This window comes from Protopterus annectens, chromosome 3.part0 (genome assembly GCF_019279795.1).
Source record: "Protopterus annectens isolate FY-2018-M chromosome 3.part0, PAN1.0, whole genome shotgun sequence".
Classification (NCBI taxonomy): domain Eukaryota; kingdom Metazoa; phylum Chordata; order Ceratodontiformes; family Protopteridae; genus Protopterus; species Protopterus annectens.
The window spans coordinates 162,833,370-162,856,345 of NC_056731.1; the positions used below are offsets into that span (position 1 = coordinate 162,833,370).

General features: G+C 41.3%; 1 protein-coding gene across 1 annotated transcript in view; it reads right to left on the reverse strand.

Annotated features, from left to right (window-relative positions):
- The window catches only part of LOC122796791 (dynein axonemal heavy chain 5-like), a 2,204,633-nt gene that overhangs the window by 1,775,210 nt on the left and 406,447 nt on the right, over window positions 1–22,976 (reverse strand). The gene's annotated exons all lie outside the window — the stretch shown is intronic.

Below are 22,976 nucleotides of genomic sequence, written 5' to 3' on the forward strand. Positions count from 1 at the left end.
GCCCTAACCTTAACGTCCTTGAGTACTGCACGGAAGTTCAGTACAACACTAATTAGTTGTACTGAACTTCGCCTAAGTGCACTTTCAATTAAGTGCACTTTCGCTCCATGCACTCTTTCGAATTAGTGAAAATTCGATCTAGTGTATGGAACCCATATATAGACATAGATAGATATACATATATATATATATATATATATATATATATACATATATATATATATATATATATATATATATATATATATATATACATACATACATACATATATACATATGGGTGTATTTATGGGCTGTTTTGCCAAATAAACAGTTCAAAACTCTGCTGATTGTGGATTTTTAAGTGCTGGATTCATTTGTGGATTATATATATATATATATATATATATATATATATATATATATATATATCTATATATATCAGAATTGGCAGAAAGGGTCTATCATAAGGGATTGTTCATATGTTGCAAAACAGAAATACAGAGACATGAGCAGAATGCTTATGTATAAAGCTAAAAAAGTTTAATAGCATAGAAAACAAATGAAAGTTTTGCAAAAATAGTATTTAAATAAGACAATTAATTAATGAATTATAGAAAATGAGATTGCAAATGACAAGTGTTCACAGCATGTAGCTTTATAAGATTATATACAGAGACATTTACAGCATGATTTATGTGCCATTTGTAATAGGTTCATAGGTTCATAGGTACCCACAAATTATCACATAGACAGCAACCCACTGAGTATGGAAAAAGTAATCAGAGACCTAGGGACCCAAGTCGACAGCGACCTTTCATTTGACACCCACGTTGCCAAAGTGATTAGAAAAACATTCTACTTTGCACACCTCATCATGAAGGGATTCACATCCAGATCCAAGGATGTCATTGTACCCCTATATTCCTCCCTCATCAGACCCATGATTGAGTACAATGCCCCATTTGGTATGTACCTCACCCGGCATTTGCAACAGCTGGAGAGACCACAAAAGTACCTCACCAAGAGGATCAAGGGTCTCCAACATATGTCTTATTCTGCCAGACTAAAGAAACTCCAGCTCTATTCAGTAGCATACCGCCTGCTCAGAGGTGATCTGTGCCTGACGTACAAGGCCATGTCCAATCAGGATCTGATGGACATGCTCCACCTCAAAAAATCCAAATCCATCAGGACCACGAAAGCTAAAGACTTAAACCTCGGCACAAGTATGAAAAGGACATGCTGGAGGGATACATTCATAACCCAGAGGCTTCCCATGCTTTGGAACAAGATCCCAGTTCGTATTAGGCAGAGCCCCTCACTGACTCTCTTCAAGAGAAATCTTGATGAGTGGATGGGAGATAGTAAGTTTACCCCAGGGGTCACCTCTGTGTCACTGCTAGACAGGGGCACTGTAAACTAATTATATTATATAAGGGGACCTTCATTGTGTCACTACTAGACAGAGGCACATTATTCTAAATTTATTCTGTACATTATTTGTACCATTTCATGGGGTGGCAAAAGCCACATCACTATGGCTAGGCTTACAAATGCCCCAGGGCAGATAGCCTAGTACTATACTATGAAACTATGAAACTATGGACTAGGCTAATGGCCCTGCAGCCTTTACAATCCTAGCCCAGAGAAGTGCCCTGGCATCATGCCTCCTGACGTTAGCTCCCAGTGCCTCTATCAAGTAGAGCCACTGGAGTGATCCCAGGGTGAACTTTCTATTTCCCATCCACTCATCAAGATTTCTCTTGAAGAGGGCCAGTGACGTGCTCTGCTTGACATGTATGGGAAGTTTATTCCAGAGCATGGGCAGTCTCTGGGTTATGAACCTGTCCCTCCAGCATGTTCTGTTGATTGTGGTAATGAGGTCTGGAGCGTGTGGTGTGGAGAGACTGGGATTTCTTTAAATGTAGCATTTCTAACAGAGCTGGGTCAGACATGGCTTTGTAAGTCAGGCAGAGATCGCTTCTTAGTAGATAATATGAGACAGAGAATAGAGTTTTTTGAGTGTGTCCATGTAGGACATGTGTTTAAGGCCTAGGATCCTCTTTGTGAGGTACTTTTGTGTCCTCTCCAACTGATGCAGGTGTCTAGTGAGGTACATGCCAAATGAGGCATTATACTCTATGATTGGTCTAATGAGGGAAGAGTAGAGAGAAACAATGACCTCTTTCTTCCTGGATGCAAAACCCTTGGTAATGAGATGTGCCACACAGAAGGACTTTCTGACCACAGTGGCAATGTGCTGGTTGAAGCAGAGGTTGCTGTCAACCTGTGTCCCCAGATCTCTTATAACACCTTCAGTGTTCAGTGGGCTCCCATCATTGTGGTAATTAGTGGGAACTGAGTTTTTCCCAAAGTTGATGAAGCATTTTTTGGCATTAAGCTTAAGGCCATGGTTTCGGCACCAGTCATTGGTCTCAGTGAGGCCTTTCTGTAAGATGTCTACATCACTTGGGGAGTTAATAATGGCTCCCAGCTTGTGATTGTCTGTGAACTTGGTCATCCAGTGTCCCTCCGTGTTGGCCTGGACTTCTTTAAGTAGATGCCAAACAGGAGAGGACCCAGGACCGATCCCTGTGGGACTCCACTTGTGATTGGTCGGCAGTCTGACTTGTATTCCACTACCTTCACACTGTGAGTTCTATCTGTAAGCCAATCTTCAACCCACCTAGTGATATAGGGATTGATACCTAGTTTGGTGAGTTTATCAATAATTCCTGAGTGGGGAATGGTATCAAAGGCCTTGGCCAGATTGAGGTAGGCTGTATGAACTGCCTTGCCTTCATCCACATCTCTGGTGACTGACTCAAAGAAGTCAACCAGGTTGAGCAGGCATGATCTACCTTCCACAAAACCAAATTGCATGGGATCTAGAGTTTGAGGATTCCCTATATCCTTGTTAATTAGGTCCATGATGATGCGCGCCATAGCCTTACATATCAGACTCGTCAGGCTAATGAGGCGATACTTCTCAGGGTCTGTAGTCACTCCACCTTTATGGGGAAGGATGACTGTAGCAGCGTGCCATTCAGTAGGGACAAAGCCTGAGGGGAGGCTGTGATTGAACAGGGCACACAAATGTGGTGTCAGTTCACTTTGTAGTTCTACATGAACTACAAAGTGAACTGGCACCACATCCGGAATATTGTTGGGTCCCATGGAAGCTGTATTCTTGGCCTTGGACAATGCAGATTTAAGCTGTGCTGCAGTAATGTTGGATGCCTGGCATTCCTTCGGTATTGTGAGTGCTCCTTTGTAGGGATGAGAGGGGAAAAGTTGGCACTGAATCTCTCAGCCAGTATGCTGGCAATATATGTTGGCTCAGTATAAGAGGTACCATTGTGCAGTAACTCAGAGCTAACCTATGTATTGCCATGGAGATTCTTGATATAACTATAGAAGGCTTTATGGTTGTTTTTAGTGTCTGATGCAATTCTGCCTTCATAGCTGGCTTTAGAGGTTTTGATGAGAGATCTCATCTTTTTCTTGAGGCTAATATAAGGGAGTTTTTCCAGTCTTGGGACATCACCTTTTTTCTGCAACAGTTTCTTCCTTCTGTTGTAGAGTTTATTAATGATTGGGGATCACCAGATATGCTTACTTTTTTTTTGAGGAGAGCATCTTGGTTCTGTTGGGTATGGCTAGTTCCATGCATTTATGTAAGTGTTCGTACAGTGCATTGGTGTATGATTCAGCAGTCATGCATCTATTTTCCATTGACATGGGTGCCGTGAAGTTAGCCATCTCTGTTTTTAGGAGCCCAAAGTCAGCTTTGGAGAAGTTTTTCATGGTGGTTACCTTTGTGGGGGTGTGGGTGAGATGTGGATTTCCATGGTGATAGTTTGTGGTTGGATCTAACCAGGGAGGAATTGACTATTGGTGTAGAGCAGTGGTTGCCCATGTTAGTAATAACCAGGTCAAGGATTTTGCTTCCTTTAGTGGGGGTAAAAATGAGCTGGTCCAGGGCATTGGAACTGATGAATTCCAGGAAGCATTGGGCCAGTGTATTGGCGCATGAATATGTTTCCCAGTTGATGGAGAGGTAGTTGAAGTCACCTAGTATGAGGGTGTTGGGTTGGATCCTAATAGTTTCCAGGGTGCTTAGGAGCGTGGAGTGACAGTCTTGGGACATGGTTGGGGACCTATATCAGGCTACAAACTGAATCACTGTCTTACCCAATGTTAGTTGTACCTGAAGTATCTCAGATGTGTTATACTGTGCTACTAGTCTGGAGGTGTGCATATCCTTTATGACTATGGAGACACCTCTGCCTTTGGAGCTTCGGTCCATGTTCTGGGGATAAAAGGTATGGAATGAGTTATAGCCTGGTAGTGCAGGGGTGCTTTCTGCTGCTTTAAACCAGGTCTCCGTTACAGAACAAATGTTGATGTTCTCCATTTTGAGGAGTGTTTCGAGCAAGTACATTTTGAGATTTATACTTCTAGCATTGAGCAGCATGACCCTCAGATTGGATTTATTTATAGCTGTTATGGTAGTAATTTGGTCTTTGGAACATCCTCTATAGATGGCACTATAAGGGTGGCAAGAGCCTTACCCAGTATTCGGAAACCCAGGGGTGACAGATGCAGGCCATCTCTGGCAAAGCATCGAGGTCTGTCAATCATGTCATCCCAGGCAGACAGTTACTAGATCCCCTTAGAATGACACCAGAAACTTAGCCAATTGTTTAAGTCAATCATTTTCTGCTTGTACTATGGTATAATTCTGGGCGACAGTAGGATGCTGCTCAGGCCTGTCTGGGCCACATAATCCGAGAGCTCCTCCAAGTCTCTTTTCATGTAGTCCACGTTACAGGGAACTAAGCATTTTAATTGAAATGTGATTTCAACTGTAATTGAAATGTGATTTTATTTTCAAAAGTGGAAATTTGTTGATTCTTGTTGTTTGTCTGAAGCAGTCCTACTAGGAGCTTTAAAACTTTTATGTTTTACTTGGTCCATTGAAGGTGGATATCGATACCATTTGGATTGTTTTAATAGAAGTGGTGCAGTGAGGGCGTGTTCATTTGTCTCAGTTATTTTTCTAGTTTGTTTTTTGTGTTTGGATTCCTTATCACATAATCCGAGAGCTCCTCCAAGTCTCTTTTCATGTAGTCCAAGAAGGTAATAGTAATGCTACTATTATGTTACACATACACGGGATACTGGCACCAAGACCACCACCCAGCAGTGTTGTCTGGGCAATGATGAAGTAATATGAAACAGTGCGTCAGGGTGAGCTTTCTGTGCATATAAAAAGTCATCCACTAGGGTAAGTCAGTAGACAGATAGAAGTAGAGAAAAGTCTCTGTTAGAAGCAGCAAACTACACTGGTTTAAAATATACACATTAGCTCACAGTTAAATAACCAGTATTGGAAAAAGACACTGAACTGGTACAAAATGCTGCATCTAGCACATAATGAACTATGGACTGAATATTATGGGCTGTGTATTTTTGTTTGGGAAGATCAAAAGATCTGAGAAGTTAGTGACTGAAGTTTCACAAGGTACAATCCTTTCACAGATGAGATTAGAAGAGCAAGCCACTGGCAAAGAGGCAAAATAAATGCCTAAAAATTGATGTTGGCCTGCATTGGAGGCTTTTCCACTTAAGTGTGGGATACACAGAGGTGCCTGTCTTTGCCACACTGAGGGGGAAGATGAAACCATCACTCTATGTCACTTTTGTTCACACAGAAATAGCGCTCACATTTCCTATTCTCACATTTTCTTGTCTTACATTCAAGTCTTTATGAAGCCTTATTTCAGCACCAGAATGTTAAATACAAATCAAAAAGCATATTCTAGAAAAGAGCTGCTACAAATATACAAAAATCCATGTCTGAAATCATGCTGACAGGAAGGTGTTTTTAATTAAATTAATTTACTCTATAATAAACCGAATCATATCTGGGGCTCTGTGAAAGGTTACTGTTAATTGAACAATGACCTTCATTTTCTTCTAATCAGAAATCTTAATTGCAATAAAATCCATATGAAAATTATCATCCATGTCTATGGCACATGTCCATGTAGTGATTTTCATTTTAAGTGCTGGTGACATGCTCACTGCTCAAGGAAACAGCATTTATTCTGTATATCCCACAGAGCTAAATGAAATCTGAATTTTTGATAAGACAGCTGCACATTTTATTAAAATGCTGTCTTTCAAACCTTTGTATGTTTCTTTACATTTAATAGTGACATGTCTTTCTTAATACAATTACATTCGGCAAGTTGTAATTTTTAAAATTCACAAAGCAATCCATCTTTATTTGCTATTGTCTTTCTTCTCTTCTGTCACTCCTCTTTATATTGTATTTTATCTCACTGCCTTTATCAGCTCTTTTATAATAAATGTGTCCCAATTATCTTTGCTTTTTTCATAACATTATATCATTTTTATATATTTTAGATGAAGAGGTAATAAGACTGGCTCTTTTAAAATAGGCCTTGTTAATGGAAGACTGACTCTGAGAAATGATAAATAATCCTTAACAACCTATAGGATGCATAGTATGCCTTTTTAAAATTGATATGCATTATTTGTCAGCCATGGTATTATCCCTTATTATATTTCCATATCAGTCTCTCACTTTATGTCCATTTACTTGATTAAATCAACAGATCCAGTTAGAATCAAACTGGCTGTTCATGTGCAACTGATTTGCATTTACCCATTTAACTCAGATAGAGGTGGACTCTTGGAAATCATGCTAAAGAAGTGGACAAAAGCTGATAAGCTTTCTTACCATTGGTCGAGTGTAAAGTAGAAAAGGTTGCAACTTCTGGGTTACACATGGATGAGATACACCTTATTGGTTGCAGCATTGCTGATACTATTTATTATTACAACACCAGCAATGCTTCACCATTTGTTGTATTTTTAGTTTCTCCACAGTGGAAGCAAAATAACCCTCATGGGAGATATTGTAGTGGGTTGCCATCCTGTAAAAAAAAAAAGAAAAACAACTTTGACTTGTGTTTTATGCTCAGATGTAACTCGATGATTCATTTTTGGAGTCAAGTACCAGAACTATTGTTGGCAGTCTGGCTGCTTATTTTGTGATGCATCTAATATACTCCACAGGGCAGTAAGCATAAGTTGTTGATGATATGTTGAAGATGATAAATGCACTACTTTTGAAATCAACTTAAGAAGTCCGTGTAATAGTAAGGATTTTACAATTGTTTTAAAATTTTGAAAATTCTGAATTTATCTACTTTACAAACAGATATAGCCCATGTATCCCATACATAAGTGAACAGGTTTGCTATCATTAATTCAACACACACGCAGTCGAATCCACATGCACAAGTCCCACATTGAGAACATCGGAATATCAAGATCTGACATGTCCAACTATCCAAACTTGCCCCCTTTGGACCCATGGTAAAGCTTGTCCTGGGTCCAGAGTGGGAGGGAATTTCTGTGTTCAATGTTAATGTGGATATACCAATATTCTGACATTCACGTAACAGTTTTAGGTAATGTTGGACTCAATCAACTGTGTGTCGAGGTAATGTTACTAAACCATGTAAACATTTGCTTTTAAATGAAAATCTGTTGAACAAACTCTGTACAGGAGGATTTTCCTTAAGTCTAACATCTCTATAAATTCATTCAGCAACTGTGAGTGCTAACTTTTAATAGCATGTATGCATATTGATGCACAGAAAGGATTCATTTAAGTAACATCCTTTACTACAGGGAACATGGCAGATATGCCACAGTTTGAATATTTTATTGCATACTGGCTTCTTTTACTATCTTTTTTTGTTCTTCCTTGCCTGTCAACCATTAAGTGGCTGTAATCATGTAGTCTTTTCACTTGGCATTGGGCAACTGTCAACTGCAGAGCTGAAGCTATAACCATGTAACTATTAGGGTCTTCTTCAGTTAGCATTGGGCAACTGTCAACTGCAGAGCTGAAGCTATAACCATGTAACTATTAGGCTCTTCTTCAGTTGGCATTGGGCAACTGTCAAATGCAGAGCTGAAGCTATAACCATGTAACTATTAGGGTCTTCTTCAGTTGGCATTGGGCAACTGTCACCTGCAGAGCTGAAGCTATAACCATGTAACTATTAGGCTCTTCTTCAGTCGGCACTAGGCAACTGTCAACTGCAGAGCTGAAGCTATAACCATGTAACTATTAGGGTCTTCTTCACTTGGCATTGGGCAACTGTCAACTGCAGATCTGAAGCTATAACCATGTAACTATTAGGGTCTTCTTCAGTTGGCATTGGGCAACTGTCAACTGCAGAGCTGAAGCCATAACCATGTAACTATTAGGGTCTTCTTCAGTTAGCATTGGGCAACTGTCAAATGCAGAGCTGAAGCTATAACCATGTAACTATTAGGGTCTTCTTCAGTTGGCATTGGGCAACTGTCACCTGCAGAGCTGAAGCTATAACCATGTAACTATTAGGCTGTTCTTCAGTCGGCATTGGGCAACTGTCAACTGCAGAGCTGAAGCTATAACCATGTAACTATTAGGGTCTTCTTCACTTGGCATTGGGCAACTGTCAACTGCAGATCTGAAGCTATAACCATGTAACTATTAGGGTCTTCTTCAGTTGGCATTGGGCAACTGTCAACTGCAGAGCTGAAGCCATAACCATGTAACTATTAGGGTCTTCTTCAGTTGGCATTGGGCAACTGTCAACTGCAGAGCTGAAGCTATAACCATGCAACTATTAGGGTCTTCTTCACTTGGCATTGGGCAACTGTCAACTGCAGAGCTGAAGCTATAACCATGTAACTATTAGGGTCTTCTTCAGTTGGCATTGGGCAACTGTCAACTGCAGAGCTGAAGCTATAACCATGTAACTATTAGGCTCTTCTTCAGTTAGCATTGGGCAACTGTCAACTGCAGAGCTGAAGCTATAACCATGTAACTATTAGGCTCTTCTTCTTCTTTCAGCTTTTCCCGGTTAGGGGTCGCCGCAGCAGATTTCCTGTCCACTCAAGATTGGCAGTGGAGTTTTACAGTGTCAGGTTGCCAGCCTGGTGCCCATCCTTTCACAGAAGGCACACACATGTACGCACTCACACCTAGGGCCAATTTAGAGTGTCCAATCCATCTACAGCATGTCTTTGGGATGTGGTAAACAGGATCTGTGGAACCTAGTTGGACTTTCCCAATCAACAAATGTTAAATAAAATAAATAAATAAAATGTGGGAGGAAACCCACGCAACCACGGGGAGGACAGGGTCATTTTCCTTTATTATGACTCTAACCCCTGCTCCACCACTGACATACACAGTCAGAGAAGTGAGGTCCTGCAACACCTTCCCCTGTAGGTAAACATGTTCCTTACATGTTGTATAAAGGCTAGTTGTCAGCACCAAGCATGTGTCCAACCCAAATGCTGTATGTTGAGCATCTCTCTCTATACAGTAACTGCCAGAACTACAATGGACCAGTCCATCCCGCCCTCCAGGATGGGTGAGTTGTTGTTGGACCCTTACTCCTACCATCCTCTACTTGGTTTCTGTAGTTTCCAAACTGCTATCATCTGTGTTGTCATCAGAGCTTTACCCTGTTATGCCATAGAGCTGGATGTGTATTTACTACCCTCGGTATGGCTATCAGCCAGTTTTGTTTTATTAATATGTTTTATTGTTGACCAGGTAGCTAAACAGATCTCTCACAGTCCCCTGTTTACCATGACTCAGGCCACAAGGGCAAGAACAGATGCAGCATAAATATGAAGAGTTTGGAGTATGTAATCAACGTGCATCTTTCTGAGAGGTTGAAGAAATTCACAGTAAACCCTTGCGGACAATGGCAGATGCAAACTCCACACATACAGTACTTAGACATCATAAATGAAAAACAGGCCCTGGGATTATAAGGCAAACAGTTTCACTAGTGAGCCACAGTGAGACATATTTACCACAAGGCTCCCTAGGGCCCTGTATTTGCTTGGGACCCCATCAATGCTGCCAGTCACATTCACACCGACATTAAAAAGTTTTTCTGTGGTTCTTACACAAGTTACTGCATAATCACTGTTGCTAGGTTCCATGACTATGTATCAGTCACTGAATTTAAATAAGGCATTCCTTTCTTCCCTACAATGTAAATATTACCTGTGCACTATTGAATTTTCTGTTGCCAACTTGTCTGTTGTGTATGTAAACTGACCTGCCATTACATGAATAAATTCACACTGCACTGTATTTGACCTTCTCTTTATATGGGTATTCATATTCTTTTATTTTTCTTTTCTGAAGATATTTTTAAGTGTATTTAAATGAAGATTGTTTTTTACTTGCAGGGCTGTTGTTGCATTCTTCCTGTGTTCTCTCTTCACAGTTGTTTCTAACTCCTTTATTCCTGTGCCTGATCCTGACCCCGCCCCCTCCCTGTATGACACCAAAGTCCATTACCAATATGGAATCCCTCAGGCATGATAAGACTGTGTTATGTAGTAGCACAGTGTAAGGTTATTTGTTAAGTACTGCCTTTACATTAGTATTACTGCCATTCCCTAACTTATGGACTTGATTACTTTTCTGTATCCTTCCTTCACATATTGTCTTCAAATTTCTTTGCCCTCTTGATTGTGAAGAAGCATCTAAGCCTTTATGAACCTGACCATTATTTTTGTTTGTTTGTTATGTTATTGCAATGTGAATCAGTTGGGTATATCGTGTTTTATTACTTATCAGTAACTTTTCGTCAAGTAAATTCAAGTATCATCATTATCTTCTTTTGGCTTTTCCAGTTAGGTGTCGCCACAGCGGATCATCTCTTACTGTCCTCTGCATCATGCTCTTTCACACCAACCGCCTACATGTCCTCTCTCACCACATCCATAAACCTTATCTTAGGCCTTCCTCTTTTCCTCTTACCTGGCAGCTCCATCCTTAGCATCCTTTTCCCAATATATCCAGCATCCCTCCTCAGCACATGTCCAAACCAACGCAATCTCGTCTCTCTTGCTTTGTCTCCAAACTGTCCAACCTGAGCTGACCCTCTAATATACTGATTCCTAATCCTGTCCATCCTAGTCACACCCAGTGCAAATCTTAACATCTTTAACTCTGCCACATCCAGCTCTGACTCCTGCCTTTTCGTCAATGCTACCGTCTCCAACCCATGTAACATAGCTGGTCTCACTACCCTCTTGTAGACCTTCCCTTCCACTCTTATTGGTACCCATCTGTCACAAATCACTCCTGACACTCTTCTCCACCCACTCCACCCTGCCTGTACTCTCTTCTTCACCTCTCTTCCACACTCACCATTACTCTGAACTGTTGATCCCAAGTACTTAAACTCATCCACCTTTACCAAGTCTACTCCCTGCATCCTCACCATTCCTCTACCCTCCCTCTTATTTACACACACATATTCTTTTTTAGCCCTGCTGACCCTCATTCCTCTGCTCTCTAAAGCATATCTCCACCTTTCCAGGGTCTCCTCAACCTGGTCCCTACTCTCACTACATATCACAATGTCATCTGCAAACATCATAGTCCATGGGGCCTCCTGTCTAATCTCATCTGTCAACCTGTCCATTACCACTGCAAATAAGAAAGGGCTCAGAGCTGATCCTTGATGTAATCCCATCTCCACCTTAAACGTAGCTGTCACTCCCAGCGCAGTCCTCACCAATGTCACACTACCCTTGTACATATCCTGTACCACTCTTACATACTTCTCTGCCACTCCCGCCATTGTTGCATGCTGTTAGGGGGACATGATCAGCAGGTGCCGATCATGCAGAAGTGCAGTACTGCAATGTTTTTCTCTGAGGAGGGTGCCAGTTTGTGAAATTATACAGGGTGCCAGATGACATGGGAATTGATCTGCTATGAAGTACAGCTTATATATCATCTAAAGGGTGGAATGTTGGCATAATGGTTAAGGTGTTTACCTTACAAACACAAGGTGCAGGGTTTGATCCTCACATGAGGCAATTGGCTAGGCTGAAAATGGCCCACAAGGGCAGTTAGCCTAGTACTAATCTATGAATGAATCTATGGAAGTTTGCTGCTGTCTGGAATTTGTGGAATAGTTATTTCTTAACTGTTTTGCTTCTAGGGAAATGTCAGAAGGATAGAAACAGGAGAGGTGTCCAAATAAGACATTATGGAATGAATGGGTCATTAGGGCATTTACAGGGTCTGGACTTGGTCAGAAATGCCTGGGATCAAAAAACAAAACACTGGAAAATAGTATAACAGAATATGAATTCTAGTACTGCATTGCATCCAGGTAGGAGTTAAATATGCATTTTAGTGGTCTTTGAACGCGCGTGTGCGTGTATGTATTATGCGCACATGAGCATGTGCCTCTGTCTGTCTGTCTGCCTGCCTACCATTCTGCCTGTGTCCCTCAACAATTGAAGAACAAAAAAAAGGTCAGCAACCTGATGGAAGCTACCCACGTCCTGTTTCTGCAATCAGGTATCTGGGGCTTCTAAAATGCAGGAACCAATCAGGTCCCATTTATCTGCCCTTCCCCTAGCCCTTTCCTCAGATTTTAGTCAAAGTAAAATGTATATATTTTTTAAACTATTGCAAACTGATTGCTACAGCAAGCAGTTGCTACACCTTTTACCATACATACAGCACTACAGGGCTCATGTTTTATGTTAAAAGAATAAATCCAACAAATCATTGTTTCTTTCTTTTAAACTGTAGCAAGCAGTTACTAGAGATTAGTCCAGACACAGCACTGCAATGCTCAGGTTTGACACCAATCACAATACCAGCTTTCAAAAGCCAGTATTTACTAAAGAGTGATTGGGATAAGGTGACTGCTCAAGCCCCCTAACACTTTATGCCCAGAGCAGTTGCTCCCTTCGCCTTGCCCTAGCTACATTACTGTGCATGTGCATGCAAAAATATGTGCTTGGTGATAGGGGTCACCCTGATAAGTGGTTTTCAGGTGAAGATGAACTCCTTTGAATATTGATAATTAAGACTGTTCACTAAAGTCAGCCATGTGTCAGCAAAATGCTATTCATGAACCAGAGCCTAAATGTATTATAAATATTATGGGTAGTATAGGGAAAGAATAACAAGCAGGGTCAGTGGTAACTTATTACGTAACATTAGTGATGTCCAGGAACAGATAGGAGCAGTTAGGGAAAGAATCCAAAGTGGACTAGGTATTGGGAAGGGAAACGTTAACTTGGTTTTTAATCAGGCTTTGAGATTTCTTCACTGAACACAAGTCCAGCTGAGCCATGCATGACATGTGAATAGAGGTGTGTGTGTGTGTGTGTGTCTGTGTGTGTGTGTGTGTGTGTGTGTGTGTGTGTGTGTGTGTGTGTGTGTGTGTGTGTGTGTGTGTGTGTGTGTGTGTGTGTGTGTGTGTGTGTGTGTGTGTGTGTGTGTGTGTGTGTGTGTGTGTGTGTGTGTGTGTGTGTAAGTGCATACAAGAGCTGGTAATCTATTTCATTATACATTCGTTCAATCACTCGTTCGCTGATTACCTGTTTAATCTAATTCAGGGTTGCAGGACAGCCACAGCCTATGCTGAGATTCAGTGGGCACAAGGCAGAGAAGCTCACCCTAAATAGGCTGCCAACATATCACAAATTTTGATTCTTCATTGGTACATAAATATCCTCAGTTTATCACTATAACAAATTCATCAGTGCTCTGTCTGTCAATACCCATTCAACTGACATCTGCAGAACGAGCATGTTGTGTCGACAAACAAAAAACAAAGAAAAAAAAAACATTCTGAAGGTAACCATGTCGGGTAGCAGACTGCAGAGTCCCAAAAATTTGGACATGCATATACTAAGTCAGAGTCACTTCCTGAATATTCCATTTTCTCCAAGGTATAGCAATATTTAATTTGGTATATAAATGTGTGTGTGTGGGGGGGGCTTAAAGGAAGAGTAATATTCAATATTTGTTCTTCTCTCGTATTTCAGTCTTTTTGTTGCAATGTTTTTTTTTTTTTTGTATGTTTCAACATTATGACCTTGGTCAACAAAACAATATTACTAACACTAGAGAGAAAGGCTTTTCAAATATGCAGAAACTATCAATCAGTTTCTGTGTCAAAATTCTACTTTCTGACTGGGGCCTACCTGCACTTAGTGGGAGTAAGTGAACTGGTTGGAACTGGTCTGGCATAGGGTGTTTAGCTAAGAGCTCAGGGTCAAGGATTGATTGGTCAATTCCAGTGTTTCTATTGTACTTTCATTTTGTGGTACTTGCTTGTTTTAGTCGAGCTACAAGGTGGTGAGCATTCTGCATTTACCCTGTGCTGATTTCAAAGCTGCTGAGAGAATATACAAATCTAAGTGCCATTTTTCAATTTATTCTGACTTATATTGCACTTGTATTTGATTAACTGTGATGTTTTATTAACTTTCATTACATCTCCACTGTATCTACTGTTAAACTAGTCTAGTTCAAATACAGATTTGCTGTATCCAAGACTGTTGGTAAGCTTCTGAGCCCCCCCAAGCTTTTCTGTGTTGGAGGCAGGAGCGGCCTTAGGTCAACAGGTGTCCGAGGCAAAAGGGCTCCATGGTGCCCCCCATCACACCAGCTGATGCCCCCATCCTGGTCTACCTATAACAAATAAATACTGGAAAAGTGCCTCTGCTAGAGTGGTGCCCTAGGCAGCCTCCTAGTTGGCCTATGCCTAAGGCCGGCTATGGTTGGAGGGAAGCCTTCTAGCTTATCAGTTGATGTGGTAAGCACTAGGTAGCCTATCTACCACAAAAGGAGTGGTTTCTGGCCCAGAAATGGTAGTTTATTGGCCGTTTGAGCAGTTTTTCCATCTCTTTCAACTTTCTGGTTTAAAAGCCTACGCTTGTGCTTGTTTCCTGCCTTTCTTGTAACTAGTCTAGTCCAGATACAGATCTGCTGTATCCAGGACTTTTTGGTAAGCTACTGAACCCCCCCCAAGCCTTTCTGTGTTGGAGGGAAGCATTCTAGCTTATCAGTGGGAGTGGTAAGCACTAGGTAGACTATCTACCACAAGAGGAGTGGTTTCTTGCCCAGAAATTGTAGTTTATTGGCTGTTTGGGTAGTTTTTCCATATCTTTCAACTTTCTGGTTTAAAAGCCTGTGTTTGCGCTTGTTTCCTACCTTTCCTGTAACTAATCTAGTCCATATGCAGATTTGCTGTATCCAGGACTGTTTGTAAGCTTCTGTGCAGTGCCAAAGTCTGCTCTTCAATTTTTCCTTAGATCTGCTAGTTCTCTCCTCTTCTGCACTTTTACTAGCTTATTAGTTTAGCACTCTACCAGACTTCTTATAGCAATTATTGTAGCACACAAAAGTGTTACCAGCACTGAACGTTCTACAAGGAAACAGCTCCAGTACTTATTATTAATGTCCACCCCTCCAAGCATTTATAAAGGTCAGTTCCCTGTGCTTTCTCCTATTAACCTGGTGAACTTGGGCATCCTGAGGCAATGTAGCAACTGCCTCATGTACACTGACAACCCTCTCCTCTTACCTCCCATCACTCAGACCTGTGAGAGATGCACTTATATATCCAAACTGGAAGCCACACATTCTCCAGCCAAGACTGGAACAGCTGGTCAAGAGGAGAAAGTCAACACTTGCACCACACCACATGGAACACATAGCCCTCCAGAACACACACCAGCACTGTCTTCACATAAAAGCACAAACCACACACCCACCTTCGCTGAGGCTCTCAATAAAAATCTACCCAAACAGCGGAGACTCCAAGGCAGAAACCCACTCGACCACAACACAACACTAATCACAAGACACATAACTCTCCTAAACAGTGTGCCAACTAAAGCCCCTAAGGCAAAACAGCATGCCCAACACACTAGTCATTGGTGACTAGATAGTGAGGCACACTAATGTCCCACTCACTAGGCTGAATAAGGAGAAAGTAACAGTCAGCTGCCTGTTAGGCGCCAGGCTCCGCCACATAACTCACGCACTAAGGTCCCTCAACAACAGGTACAAATATGACTCTGTCATTCTACATGTGGGTGTGAATGACCTGAGACATACCTCCCTGGACTACATGAAAAGAGACATGGAGGAGCTCTTGGATTATGTAGCCCAGGCAGGTATGACCCTAGCCCTGAGTAGCATCATACCATCACCCAGAATGATACCACAGTACAAGCAGAAAATGATTAGTTTCAACAACTGGCTAAGTTTCTGGTGTCATTCTAAGGGGATCCAGTATCTGTCTGCCTGGGATGACATGATTGACAGACCTCGATGCTTTGCCAGAGATGGCCTGCATCTGTCACCCCTGGGCTTCCGGATACTGGCTAAGGCTCTTGCCACCACTATAGTGCCTTTTTAGGTGGTGTTCCAAAGACCAAATTACCACACATAGCCCTCCAGAACACACACCAGCACTGTCTTCACATAAAAGCACAAACCACACACCCACCTTACAAACAAATGCGATCTGAGGGTCATACTGCTCAGCGCTAGAAGTCTAAATCTCAAAATACACTCACTTGAAGCACTCCTTAAACTGGAGAACATCAACATTTGTGCTGTAACAGAGACCTGGTTCAAGGCAGCAAAAAGCACCCCTGCCCTACCAGGCTATAACTCATTCCACACCTTTCGTCCCCAGAACTTGGACCGAAGCTCCAAAGGTGGTGGTGTTTCCATATTCATAAAGGATGTGCACACCTCCAGACTGGTAGCCCAACATAACACATTTGAGATACTTCATCTGCAGCTAACATTGGGTAAGACAGTGATTCAGGTCGTAGCCTGCTATAGGTCCCCAACCATGTCCCAAGACTCACACTCCATGTTCCTAAGCACCCTGGAGAATATTAGGGTCCAACCTAACACTCTTATACTGGGTGACTTCAACTACCCCTCCATTAACTGGGAAAACTACTCATGTACCAATACACTTGCCCAACCTTTCCTGGAATTCATTAATTCCAATGCCCTGGACCAGCTCGTTCTTACCCCAACTAGAGGTAGCAACATCCTTGACCTGCTCATTACTAACATGGGCAACCATTGCTCTACACCAGTAGTCAACTCCTCCCTGGTTAGATCTGACCACAAACTAATCACCTTGGACATGCACATCCCTCCCACCCACCCCACAAAGTTAACCACCATAAAAACCTCTCCAAAGCTAACTTTGGGCTCCTAAAAACAGAGGTGGCTAACTTAAACTTCAGGAGAAGCACACGAATTTCAGAGAAAGGTACTTCGTCCTATCAAGAAGACTTGATAGTGCACATTTCTAGTTATAATTTGACTGAAAGTGAGAGACACTTACTTAATACCTTCTAGAACAGTGGATTTAGCTGATATTTTGGTAGATATTAGAATGTTCACTCGAAGTGTTGGTTTGAGAATGTTATTTGGGGATAATGAAGTGGGGAATAGGAATTTTTTTCTAAGCCTTCCACTTTTTTTCTAAGCCTTCCACTTTTGTTCCACAAGGGCATCCTTCATTAGATATCTTTGAAAAAGCTTGTGAACATGACTTGATTGAATTATATAACACTCATTGTAAACCAGATTTTTACAACTTAACATATGATGAGTTTCAAGCTATTAGTAAATTACAGGACAATCAAGACATAGTGATTAGACAAGCTGATAAAGGAGGGGCTATTGTGGTCTTAGACCACAGTATGTATCTTGACAACATGATGACTTATCAGATGTTGACAAGTATGCAGTTAAACAGTTTAATTAAGAATATACATTCTGAATTGTATGATTTTATGTAACATCATTGATAGTAATTTATATAACTATCTTCTGGTTGAGCAACCATTAGTCCCCACCCTTAGAGGACTCCCCAAAATACACAAAACTCTAGTTGAACCACCTATGAGACCTATTGTTTCAGGCAATGGATGGCTAACGGAACCCGCTTCCATTTTTGTTGAAAAACATTTTAGACCAATAGTAGATAAGAATAAGTTGATATTGAAGGATAGCCAGGAATTCTTGGTGAGTTACGGCAAATATGCATCCTCAAATGATATAAGTAATGATTTGTTAGTCACTCTGGATGTGGTGTCATTGTTCACCTCGATTCCGAATGACACTGGTATGGAGTTTGTTAGATTGATTTTGATTGAAGAAGGAATTTCTAGGAGTATTACCATTAGACTTTTAGCATTGTTAAAGTTGATATTGAACAATAATGTGTTTTTATATAATGGTAAATACTATTTACAGAGAAAAGGGGTAGCCATGGGCACCCCTTGTGCAAACTCATATGCTAACCTTGTGTTAGCATATTGGGAGCGCAATTACATTATGGCTAATACTGTGTATAGTGATCAGATTAAGTTCTATAAGCGTTTTGTGGACGATGTGTTCTTTACATGGGCTGGCACTGAATTAGAGCTTCACGAGTTTATTAACTATATGAATGGAACTACTGGCTTTCTGAGATTTGAAGTTAAAAGCTCTGATGTTAAAACAGAATTTTTAGATACACAAATAAATAAAGAAGGTAACATGATACAATCTGAAGTATATAGGAAATCTTGCGGGAGGAATAGCATTCTACATCGCAGTAGTATGCATCCCCAGCATATTTTTCATAACATCGTAAAGAGTCAGACACTTAGAATGTCAAGGCTTACTACAGATGATGAAAATTACAGAATGAAACAAGACATGTTAGCTGGGAATTTTTCATCGAGAGGTTACACTAAGAAAGAAGTAGCAAGTGTGTATCAGGTAGATACTGTGATGAGACAAGGTGCAGGGCAATCCTTTTTGCATAGGAGTAGAGGGAGTACAGGTAGTACCAGTTACAATCATAATGGCCAACGGAAGAGGAATATGATGGTAATTCGTTATTCTAATAAGAATTCTAAGGTCACAAATATTATCAGTAAAAATTGGGATATTTTAACTACTGATGATAGGATTGCAGAGCTAGTAGGTCCAAAACCTAGTTTTTCATATAGGAATACCAAGTCACTAAAGAGGCTATTGTGCTATGAAGACAAAAATAATAAAAAAGTGCCTGTTCTATCTGTTAGACAAGGTATGTTTCCTTGCAGAAGCTGCAATCAATGCTCATATGTCTTGTAATAATTACTTTAAGCATCCTGACACAGGATATGAATATAAATTTAAGTTCTATGCTGATTGCAAATCTAGGGATTTAGTCTATCTTGCAGTTTGTCAGACATGTCAGTCCTTTTAGTTCATAGTTCATAGTTTTTAGATAGGTAAAACTAACAGAAGTCTCTGCGAATGTGTTAGGGAGCATATTTATGCTATTAATAGAGAGGATTACCGCAATGCACTTGCTAGGCATATTTTAGATGTAGGGACATTACATAAGTTTAAATTCAATGTGTTAGAGTTAATAAGCAAAACAGATAGACTAGGGGACATCAGGAACCATACAGATGAGAGTGAAAATAGATGGATCCTAAAACTTCAGAGTCACAGGGGGCATGGATTAAATGAAAAGGTGACTCTGAAGCCTTTCCTAGCAGCACACCCCTATTTACACTGATTTTGAATGTTTTTGCTTATGACTTTATATTAATGTTGTGATCATGTTTTGTGTATTGGTTTTATTATTCTATTAAGACCTATACAGCAACACATTATTGCTCAAATGTATATGAATGGCAGATTAATTTTTATTTAATTCATTAGCTTTTATGTATGTATGTCTTTAAATGCTTGATTAGTTCAGTTAATTGATAAATGGGTTCAATGGATTTTATAGGCAGTTCTATTTAAATGGATGTGCTTTTTTGTAGTTGTTATAGTCTGAAGAAGCGTCAATTGGACGTGAAAGCGTTTACTTTTACTGCAGTGATTAAAGGATTTTTTAAACTTCTGCTGTGGCGAGTCTCATCTGTATTTTCAAGTCTACTTGTTTTTTGCTCTGAAGACACTCCTTATCCAGGACTGTTTGGTGGTTTTATAATAGCTGCATGGCTGCCGAATCATACACCAATGCGCTGTATGAACACGTACACAAATACATGGATCTCGCCATACCCAACAGAACCAAGACGCTCTCCTCAGAAAAATGGAAGCCAATCTGGTGGTCCCCTGCCATAAATAAACTCTACAACAGAAGGAGGAATAAAGTGAAGTCCCAAGACTGGAAAAACTCCCTTATCAGTCTCAACAAAAGGTTGAGATCCCTCATCAAATCTTTTAAAGCTAGCTATGAACACAGAATTGCAGCAGATAGTAAAGACAACCATAAAGCCTTCTACAGTTATATAAAGAATCTCCATGGCAATACCCAGATTTGCTCTGAGCTACTGTACCTCCTATACCAACCCAACAGTTATTGCCAATATACTGGCAGACAGATTCAGTGCCAACTTTATCCCTCTCCCCCCCAAGGACCAATCACAATACCAGTAGATTGCCAGGCACCCAGTATTACCGCTGCACAGGTTAAAACAGCACTGTCTAAGGCCAAGAATACAGCTTCTATGGAACCTAACAATATCCCTGGCTGTGTTCTACACGAACTACAGAGTGAACTGGCACCTCACCTGTGTGCTCTGTTCAATCACAGCCTCACCTCAGGCTTTGTCCCTATCAAATGATGCACTGCCACAGTCATCCCCCTCCACAAGGGAGGAGCGACTACAGACCCCGGGAACTATCGCCCCATTAGTCTGATGAGTCTGACATGTAAAGCTATGGAACACATCATCATGGACCTAATAAACAAGGATATAGGGAATCTCCAAACTCTGGATCCTACACAGTTTGGTTTTGTGAAAGGTAGATCATGCCTGCTCAACTTGGTTGACTTCTTTGAGTCAGTCACCAGAGCTGTGGATGAAGGCAAGGTGGTTCATACAGCCTACCTTGATCTGGCCAAGGCCTTTGAAACTATTCCCCACTCAGGAATCATAGAAAAACTCACTAAGCTAGGCATCAACCCCTATATCAGTAGGTGGGTTTCAAACTGGCTCACAGATAGAACCCACAGAGTGAAAGTAGCTGACTCCAAGTCAGACTGTTGACCAGTCATGAGTGGAGTCCCACAGGATTTGGTCCTGGGTCCTCCCCTGTTTGGTATCTACTTCTCTGAAGTCCAGGCCAACACGAAGGGACTCTGGCTGACAAAGTTCACAGACAATTGCAAGTTGGGAGCTATTATAAACTCCCCAAGTGATGTTGACATCCTACAGAAAGGCCTCAGTGAGAACAATGACTGGTGCCAGAACTGTGGCGTTAAGCTCAATGCCAAAAAATGTGTCGTCATCCCCTTGGGAAAAACCCGGTTCCCTTGAATTACCACATCAATGGTAGTCCACTGAACAGAGAAGGCATTATAAGAGATCTAGGAACACAGGTTGACAGCAACCACTCTTTTGACCACCACATTGCCACTGTGGTCAGAAAGTCCTTCTATGTGGCACATCTCATTACTAAGGGTTTTGCATCCAGGAAGAAAGAGGTCATTGTCTCCCTCTACTCTTCCCTCATTAAGCCAATCATTGAGTACAATGCCCCTTTTGGCATGTACCACTAGACACCTGCAACAAATGGAGAGGCCACAAAAGTACCTCACAAAGAGGATCCTAGGCCTTAAACATTTGTCCTATATGGACAGAGTAAAAAAACTCCAACTATTCTCTGTCTCAAATCGCCTACTTAGAGGCAATCTCTGCTTGATTTACAAAGCCATGTCTCACCCAGCTCTGTTAGAGATGCTACATCTAAAGAAATCCCAATCCCTCCACATCACATGCTCCAGAGGCCTCAACCTCATTACCACAATCAACAGAACATGCTGGAGGGACAGGTTCATAACCCAGAGACTGCCCATGCTATGGAATAGACTTCCCATACATGTTAAGCAGAGCACCTCACTGGCCCTCTTCAAGAGGAATCTTGATGAGTGGATGGGAAATAAAAAATTCACCCCGGGGATCACTCCAGTGGCTGTACTCGACAGAGGCACTAGGAACTAAGGTTGGGTGGCACAATGCCAGGGTAATCCTATGAGCTAGGCTTGTAAAGGCTCCAGAGCCATTGGCCTAGTATACACCTATGAAGCTATTAACTGAGTGTGAACTGTTCTGCTGTCGTATTTAAGTGTGTATCTGCTCTCCTGTGATAAATCGATCTAAATAGAGTTTAAATATCTTTATCATAGTCTGGTTACAGGTTTTGCTGTATCCAGATCTGTTTGTGTGATTCTTGTGTTTCCTGCTACACCATCTTATGTTGGCTGGGGCCTTCCTGCACTTAGTGGGAGTAAGTGAACTGGTTGGAACTGGTCTGGCATAGGGTGTTTAGGTAAGAGCTCAGGGACAAGGGTTGCTTGGTCAATTCCAGTGTTTCTATTTTACTTTCATTTTTGTGGTATTTAAACCCCACGTTTGCACAGGTTTGCATGACACACACCACCGTTAATCTGTTTTTACCCTTTGTGAGGTATCTCAGCTGCATTTTTCCCTTACCAGCACTCCTGTGTAAGTGAGGCCCTCCCTTGCAGCTACTGTATTGATTTTATCCAGCCCTCCACACACCTGTAGGTACTCTCCTCAGATAGTACCCACTCTACTATTCCTGACCTCTCTTCCACAGATTCTGACAACCATGGACAGAGAATTTCCTATGATTTCTCCTGCTAGTCTGGTTGATATGGGCATCCTGAGACAGTGTAGCAACTGCCTCATGTACATGGACAACCCTCTACTACTACCACCTAGGAACACAAATATGTGTGATAACATTTTATATTAGCAACCTAGAATCTTTGCTGTCTCAATCAAAAGCCAGTACTTCTGGCACTGCACAAACAATACAAACACCACACCTCTAACACTACCCACACCTGTACAACACACTCCCACATATGCGGAGGTTCTCAACAAAAACATACCTAAACAAAAGAGACCGCCGAAGCAAAATCACATACGCACATCACAACCAACAACACCAAGCAACACACATAGTACACACGACTGTGTCTCACAACCTCTAAGGCCCAGCCACAAACCCAATATACTAGTAGCAGACTCTATCGTGA